Below are 7792 nucleotides of genomic sequence, written 5' to 3'. Positions count from 1 at the left end.
ACGTGTTTTTGGCATAATCTGTTATTAGATTGCGGCCTAAATAGCCTTCATTGTAAAATGTGTACGAGTGACTAGTACTTCTTTTGAGGATGCTCAATGATCATCGCAACAAGCACTAATGTTGACAATAATACAATTTAAGACTCCAATACCATGTACAAGTACATTGTACACTATTGGAATCAAGAAGTTTGCATTTTTGAGAACGAAAGTTGAATGGTAGATCTAAAACAAAAAAAAGGATCACATCTGATTAATTTATTGAGATTAAATAAAAGTTTAGGGCCTATCACGCGCACCCACGTGAGGCTTAAATCCCGAAATTTGCACCCCCCCCTGCGCGCGCATCGTATGCGCACACGCGCACTAAGGGTTGGCCCCAAACTCAAGGGCTGCAGTCCCACAGTGCCTTGGGCCCCCATGTGCGCGCGAGGCCCAGTCTCTAACTCTCTCACACTCAAGCATTAAAGAGAGAGGGATCATAAATAAGTTGAGAATTTTCCTTGTATTTACCCGATGTGGGACTAAAGAAAGTAGTGAAGTTTTTACAACTTTCAAAACCAATAAAGTAAAGTAAAACAAAAAAGGAAAAAGAAAAGAGTTCTTTTATGTTTCACCAAAAAAGGAAAGTACTACTTTTTACAATAAAACACTCAAAAGGTCTTGAGTTCAAAACTTATTCTCACAATAAATGAATGAGATATTAAATGAAAATAAAACTATGAATTTTACAATATGAGATACGCCACCACAATTGTCTTCGTTATCTTTTCATCTGTCAAACAACTTGCCCAGACCTTGCTGCTGCAATTGATGTGGGTAGCTAGTAATAAAAAATTTAAAAGAAAGAAGATGAAGAGGAGAAGACGTATCTGCCAGACTGTTGTTCTTTGACAAGGTGTGTCTTTAGAAGCCAAATTGTTGAGCAGAAAGGAAGCAGCATTGTGTCAAAGAGAGGCTGCTCTGAAAGCGGCGACACAGACCAAGGATGGGAGAGATAAAGGAAAGAAGAAAAAGAGCATACCTGGGTTGGTGTGCATGTGTCTTTGTTCCTGCGGCTGTGCAAAAGTAACAACAAAAAAAAACATAGAAGAGTTGGGATAAATAAAGAAGAAATAGGAAGAGTTTGAGGGGAAAGAAGAAGATCATAGATCTTATGTTACCTTCTCATCTACTGGATCTGTTTTGGATGAAAATTGTTGCCAGAGTCATCATTGATCATTGTCATTTGCTCATTTACAAAGACTTATCTTCAAGTAACTAGCAATCTGATTCCTGACCAATAAATTCTATAATCCTAGGTATGCACAAACAGGGATGCGAGTACTTTGCTGCAGCAGCAACAGTGATTTAGATTGTAGTACAACACTGCTTTAATGTGGCCTTATATTTTGAAGATGAGAGTCAATGGTTGCCTTCTTTAGGCTGTAGGTTTAGCATTGGTCGGGCAATTTGAATCCATGCAATAAGCTGACTGCGATACTTGTGTTGATGGGGCGTAATAAAGAAACCCAATAATTTTCAATCTGTACCTGAGGATTTTGCTAACTGGATTAAATAAATATACTTGATTAATAAGTGTCTATCTTACAGAAACTCTTTCTTTAAGATCTTTACACATTGAAGTTGTTTGCAATTGATTCTCCACAAGTATTGCCCCATTTCAAAGCATAAATTTGTCATCATCGAAGTCATGTAGACAAATAGCTATCAATGGACGATGATCTTCTGCCCTCCATCTAAATGTTTTCGCTCTCCTCTGCTGAATCCCATTACCATGAGTAGTAGGCATCGTCAAGCGCCTCTTCCTCAGCTATGAGAAGTTGTTCGAGCATCTTGGATTCGTCATCTGCTACATTGTGTACCAGTCTATTTTACCACTATTCATAATAGCAAGCATTAAGCCACTGCCTGAAAAAAAAATTAAAGAGGTAGGACTGAGCGATTTATAAAAAAACTTTTCTTCTTTTATATGGAAAAAGGCAAACCATTGGCATTGTGCGATCTGGATTGTTCTTTGACAGAGAGGAATGTAGATGACACGGGAAGGGGACAAAGTGATGAATCAAGCAATAAGAAAATCACTGGCCAAGTTCTCATCAAGCTCAAGCAAGACCTAGTGGTGCATTTACACGTCCAACGCTTTGGTCAGATACATACATCTCAATTGCACGAACCACAATCAATTGATCACTAAGAGAAGTGAATTCGATATAGTCCTGCAATCAAGAAAGTTGGCATTGATTTCAATCAGGAAACAATGATTTTGTGCATGATGGATTAACTACAACCATTCGATAGCCGTAACACGATCTACGTGGGTGTGTTGCTTCGATCTTATGTCGATCTTCTCTGTCGGTTCAGAAGTTGAAGTTTTCTATCATCATGCTGTTCTTTGATCATGTTCTTCATCGCTTAAATCTGACTCTAATGCTGCCCAAATTATATGATCACCAAATAATACCTTGAGCACATCATCTAGTTTATTAAACTAGAAATGAATTGAAGGACTCATGGTTGCAATGGCTTCTCATTCTATATTGCTTCAAAGATTAAATCCCTAATGTGGAGGTCGCAGCCCCTGTTTTGGTAGAAAGAAAAGAATTAGAAAAAAAAGAAGAAGGAAAGGAGAGTACCTACAGGCATGTATCACTCCAAAAACAGCTGTGTTGCTGCAATTCCCTTTCAATAATCAGCCATCAACAACAGCAGCCGTGTGCTCTGTTTATAGGAGCCTTCTTAAACCGTCTATGATGTCGGAGTAGAATCAGAAGAAAAGAGATGCATACATGTACGTGTCTGCGTTGCGAGTAGTTGCCAATGAAAGAGTAGAGAAAAGAAAATAAATAGATAAAGAAAATAGAAGAAGTAGAGTTGGAAGAGGAATGGCAGTCTAAGTTGCTGAGGGCAGCAGAGACGTGAGGAAGAAAGTGAAAAAAAAATTAAAAAATTCGGTAAATAAAAGCAAAACTAAGCTTACTAACTTAGTAAGATTGGAATCTTACTAAGGAACCTTGGTCCGCTTTCGAAGGCCTGAGCCCAAGTCCATACCTGCATTGAGAAGAGTCTAAGACAAGAAGTTTTACAATTATTTTTTATTTTTTTTACTAAAATCATTGCGTGGGCCAAGATTATTTGCTTTTGAGTGAAATGTGAAGATTTTCCAACTCCCATTATTTAAAGTTAATGTTGGAAGGTATGGGGTTTATCAAATCGTTGTGTTAGAATTCAATTCAAAGACCTTACGTTGGCATCCATCAGTAGCAGGGTCTCTCTTCATTTAGTTTGGTAGAAGGCAAGTGAATAATTTGTTCTCTCTTTCGGCCCAACATTTCTAAAGCCCAACACAACACAATTCCATTACCAAGTCCATCATCTCCAATTCTTTAATGGGACGTTTATGAAAGGAAAAGAATTTCAAAAGGCAATTTCTCTTGTGGGCCCACACTTTGCAAAGCAAAAGTCCAAACTCAAAAAAAAAAAAAAAAAAAAAGGATAAATCCAGCCACATACCTTGCACTATTGCAGCTAAGGCTAAACAATACTTGGCCTCATCTTCCCAATACGAAGTTTTTTTACTTATTTCCCATAATATGTAAGATGAAAAAAAAAAAAAATTTGTCTTACTTGTTTGATGATAGAAATAGTTGAGGCAATCGGCAAAACACGTAGCAAATTTGATAGCATGGATTCAAGTCAAGTTGACCCATCAAAAATAATGAAAAAGGATAGTCAAAGTTACATCATCCTCAATCACCAATAGAAAAGTTCATCTTCACTACAGCGTGATCATTTTTGTAAGCATGTTCAAGGACGCACCGCCATTAGCCATACTACCGACAATGCATCCTTGAGGGGGCATTTGTAGGCATCAAAATTTAAACGAGCCCCTAAAGCCTTCTAAGTTAACAAAAAGCCCACCAAATCAAAATTTGGCCCACAAATGTAAATTGAGGGTCCGTTGATCGGGACGGGCCTCATATAGTTTGGGTTTGGGTTTTTGCAAATAAAACCCATAATCCAGCAAATCCAAGTGATCCATATTAAATATTGTGCCTTATACCCAAATAAATGGATTTGGCCCAATAATAATCCATAGAATCCTTGAAATTGGATTTGGACAAATTTAGTCTTTTAAACAAATCAATTAAATCTCTTAAGTTGGGGTATAATTGGTAAGTTAAATTACCTTTAAGTCTATAAATACAAAAGTCTCCCTCATTGAGGGGGGATCTAGATCATTTTCTCTCAGAAGACAGGAGCTTTCCCTCTAGAGAAGAAGAAGCTCTCAAGCCCTCCTCTAGAAATAAAGCAAGGTTCTTTAGAGATCCAGACTCCGACTAAAGAGAAGATCAAGCATAAAGCCCTTCTCCGGAAGCCAAGAAAAGATTCTCAACTGATAAAGCGCGAAGCCCGGAGAGAAGAAAATCTACAGAAGCCTCTACAGAAGATCATGCACAAAGTAAAATCACCGTCCAAGCATCCTTCTCAGTCGATAAAACACGAAACTCGGAGAGAAGAAAAACTACATATGTCATCATCACTATTTTGTATTTGATTGTTAATTAGAGGAAACGTTGAGATCTGTATCTACTTTTCCTCAAAAATCAATAAAATCATTTGCGATTATATTTCACGGATCTCGAGGTAGATTTGTTGAAATTTATTGTCGACAAATATTAATTACTGTAAAGTGAAATCCTAATTAAAATTCAAGTCAATCAAGTAAGACTTAAGTCAAAATCCTAAAGTCAAGTCAACCAAGTAAGATTTAAGTCAAAATCCTAAAGTCAAGTCAATCAAGTAAGACTTAAGTCAAAATCTTAAAGTCAAGTCAATCAAGTAAGACTTAAGTCAAAATCCTAATAGAATTCTAATTAAACTCAAAAACTATCTAAAAAAATTCTAATTAAACTCTAAAACTATCTAAAAGAAACCTAATTAAACTCTAGAACTATCTAATAGAATTCTAATTAAACTATAAAACTATCTAATGTAACTATAAAACTATCTAATGTAATTCTAATCAAACAGTGAGTCTATTTAAAAATAATTCTAATTATGTACTAAATCTATCTAAAATAATTATAATTAAACACTTACCTAACATCCATACCCCAAGTTTAGCTCAAAAAATACTTAGAAACCCCTAAAAAACACCCAAAAATCCATAAATAAATCATAAATATTCAAATATAAGAAGGAGGTACTGCGTCTTGGAGGCCTGAAGTGAATCCGGTAACAAAACAAAACGAGGAGTACTATACGAAGAGTTGTTCTATTAGATCTAAGGGATCAAAACCGTTGTGTTGCAAAGGTAAATATTTTTACTTTTTATTATTATTAATATTTAAGTCTTTTTAGTAATGCAATTATTTTTGAGAATTAGTAGAGACCAACGTTTGCCGGGCGGGGTTGGTGCCTAACACCTTCCAACCCTATAATGTGATCCCCGGACTCAATATTTTTTAATAGATTAGTTGTTCGTTTACCCGTTTAAAGTCAATGTCCGGTTCCTAGACCAAGTATGGGAGCATTGCGAGGATGACCTAGTTTTTTTTTTATTATTTAGTTTGATTTATTTTATTTATTTATTTATTTTTTTTTTTTTTTGTGTCTTGATTGTGGATGATCTTCGGTATTGTATTTTTGTCCAATTAAAGGTCACTTTTTGATGACCCCTAAATAATGAAATATTCAAATTGACATATAAAAAGGATGGAATGATGAAGGTTGGGATATCAATGTTAAAACGTTTTTACAGAATATTCTAGTGAGAATTAGTCTGGGTACCTATTAATAAAACGTAGATCGCATCGAGTAGATTAAGTTAGAACCTAAGTTCACTCAATTTCATTATCGGGAGCCTTGGATATCATTGATGCAAGTTCCGATTAATCTGTAAATCTGGAATTGTTGTTGAATGAAGGTTGGGACAGTAATGTTAAAATATTTTTACAGAACATTCTAGTTAGAATTAAGTTTGGGCACCTATTAATCAACGTAGATCTCATCGAGTAGATTAATTTAGAACCTGAGTTCACTCAATTTCGTTATCGGGAGCCTTGGATATCATCGATGCAAGTTCGGATTAATCTGTAAATCTACAATTGTTGCTGAATGAAGGTTGGGACAGCAATGTTAAAATATTTTTACAAAATATTTTAGTGAGAATTAAGTCTGGGCATCTATCAATAAAACGTAGATCTCATCGAGTAGATGAATTTAGAACTTGAATTCACTCAATTTCATTAACGAAAGCCTTGGATATCATCGATGCAAGTTCGGATTAATCTGTAAATCTACAATTGTTGTTGAATGAAGGTTGGGACAACAATGTTAAAACGTTTTTACAGAACATTTTAGTGAGAATTAAGTCTGGGCACCTGTCAATAAAACGTAGATCTCATCGAGTAGATGAATTTAGAACTTGAATTCACTCAATTTCATTAACGAAAGCCTTGGATATCATCGATGCAAGTTCATGATTAATTTGTAAATCTGGAATTGTTGCTGAATGAAGGTTGGGACAACATTGTTAAAATATTTTTACAGAACATTCTAGCGAGAATTAAGTCTGGACACCTTTAAAAAACTGTAGATCTCATCAAGTAGATTAATTTAGAACCTGAATTCACTCAATTTCGTTATCGGGAGCCTTGCATATCATCGATGCAAGTTCGAATTAATCTCTAAATCTGGAATTGTTGCTGAAAGAAAGTTGGGATAAAAATGTTAAAATGTTTTTACAGAATATGCTAGTCAGAATTACATTTGGGTACCTATTAATAAAATGTAGATCCCATCGAGTAGATTGATTTTGAACCTGAATTCACTTGATTTCGTTATCAGGAGCCTTAGATATCATCGATGCAAGTTCAGATTGTATTTTCCTAATTCACAAAAAATCCGAATTGATCTAGTGTTAGCACAGTTAATGCTCCTGATTTATTTTGTGAGAGCGAGCTCATTTGGCACTAGTATCTTTCTCTTTGATTTTCTTTTGGGTTGTGTTTCTAGTTTTTTTTATAATTAAAAAAAAAAAGATTTTGTCGCTCCTCATCTCAATAATTATAATTCTATCATCAATGTAACATCTATTGGAATCTCGATTTATTTTGGATCACCCAAAAGTGATCATTGATTGGACCTTAAAAATTATAAAAATTATGCCTATTGCAATATTTGGGTTTGATCAATTATTCTATACGATGCTCTTTAATTGATTGATCAGATATATAGTTGATGTGCTTATTGGTGATCTTAATGATGTTATTGGATTGGTATTTATTTTGGCTAATATTCATATGGTATCAATGTGTGATGGTATGATCAGGCCCATGGGCCCATTTGTTTGAAAAAGCCCCGGATACACCCCACCCTATTTTGCACACACCACATGCACGTTTACTATTTTGCACGCTTGCATGTCCCAACATAGCCAACGTGGCACTAGTGCGTGGCCCGTTCTCTTCGGAGATGCGATGTCATTCATGAAAATCACAACTCCAGTCACGTACCTTAGGATATATCAAACTGGGGCATCAGTACCATCTGATTAGGTGACTCTGAAAGGTATATCGATGTATCCAAGTTAGAGCGACCTGAACTTTTAACCTATTGTAAGCCACACGGTCACATGTCCCGTTTGCCAACGTAGTACTAGTACGTGGTCAGTCCCCTCGTGAGATGCCAAACCATTTATGAAACCTATAACTCTTGACTCGTACCCATAGGTATATCAAAGATAATATAAGTACATCAAATGCACTTCTTGATCAAAACCAGTGCC

The 7792-nt window shown here is 35.7% G+C and overlaps 1 long non-coding RNA gene across 1 annotated transcript; it reads right to left on the bottom strand.

Moving 5' to 3' along the window:
- Nucleotides 1-742: 742 nt before the first annotated feature.
- Nucleotides 743-2892, bottom strand: LOC147388981 (uncharacterized). Its single transcript, XR_015170793.1, has 3 exons — nt 2637-2892; nt 1164-2219; nt 743-1058 (listed from the first exon to the last, which is right to left on the bottom strand). It is a non-coding gene; the product is annotated as an uncharacterized LOC147388981 (long non-coding RNA).
- Between the last annotated feature and the right edge of the window lie 4900 nt (nt 2893-7792).

The sequence above is a fragment of the Akebia trifoliata genome, chromosome 12 (assembly GCF_017979445.1).
Source record: "Akebia trifoliata isolate Shusen 1 chromosome 12, ASM1797944v1, whole genome shotgun sequence".
Taxonomy (NCBI): Eukaryota; Viridiplantae; Streptophyta; class Magnoliopsida; order Ranunculales; family Lardizabalaceae; genus Akebia; species Akebia trifoliata.
Note: the sequence above shows the minus strand (reverse complement) of the source record. Positions and strands in the feature narration are given on the sequence as shown.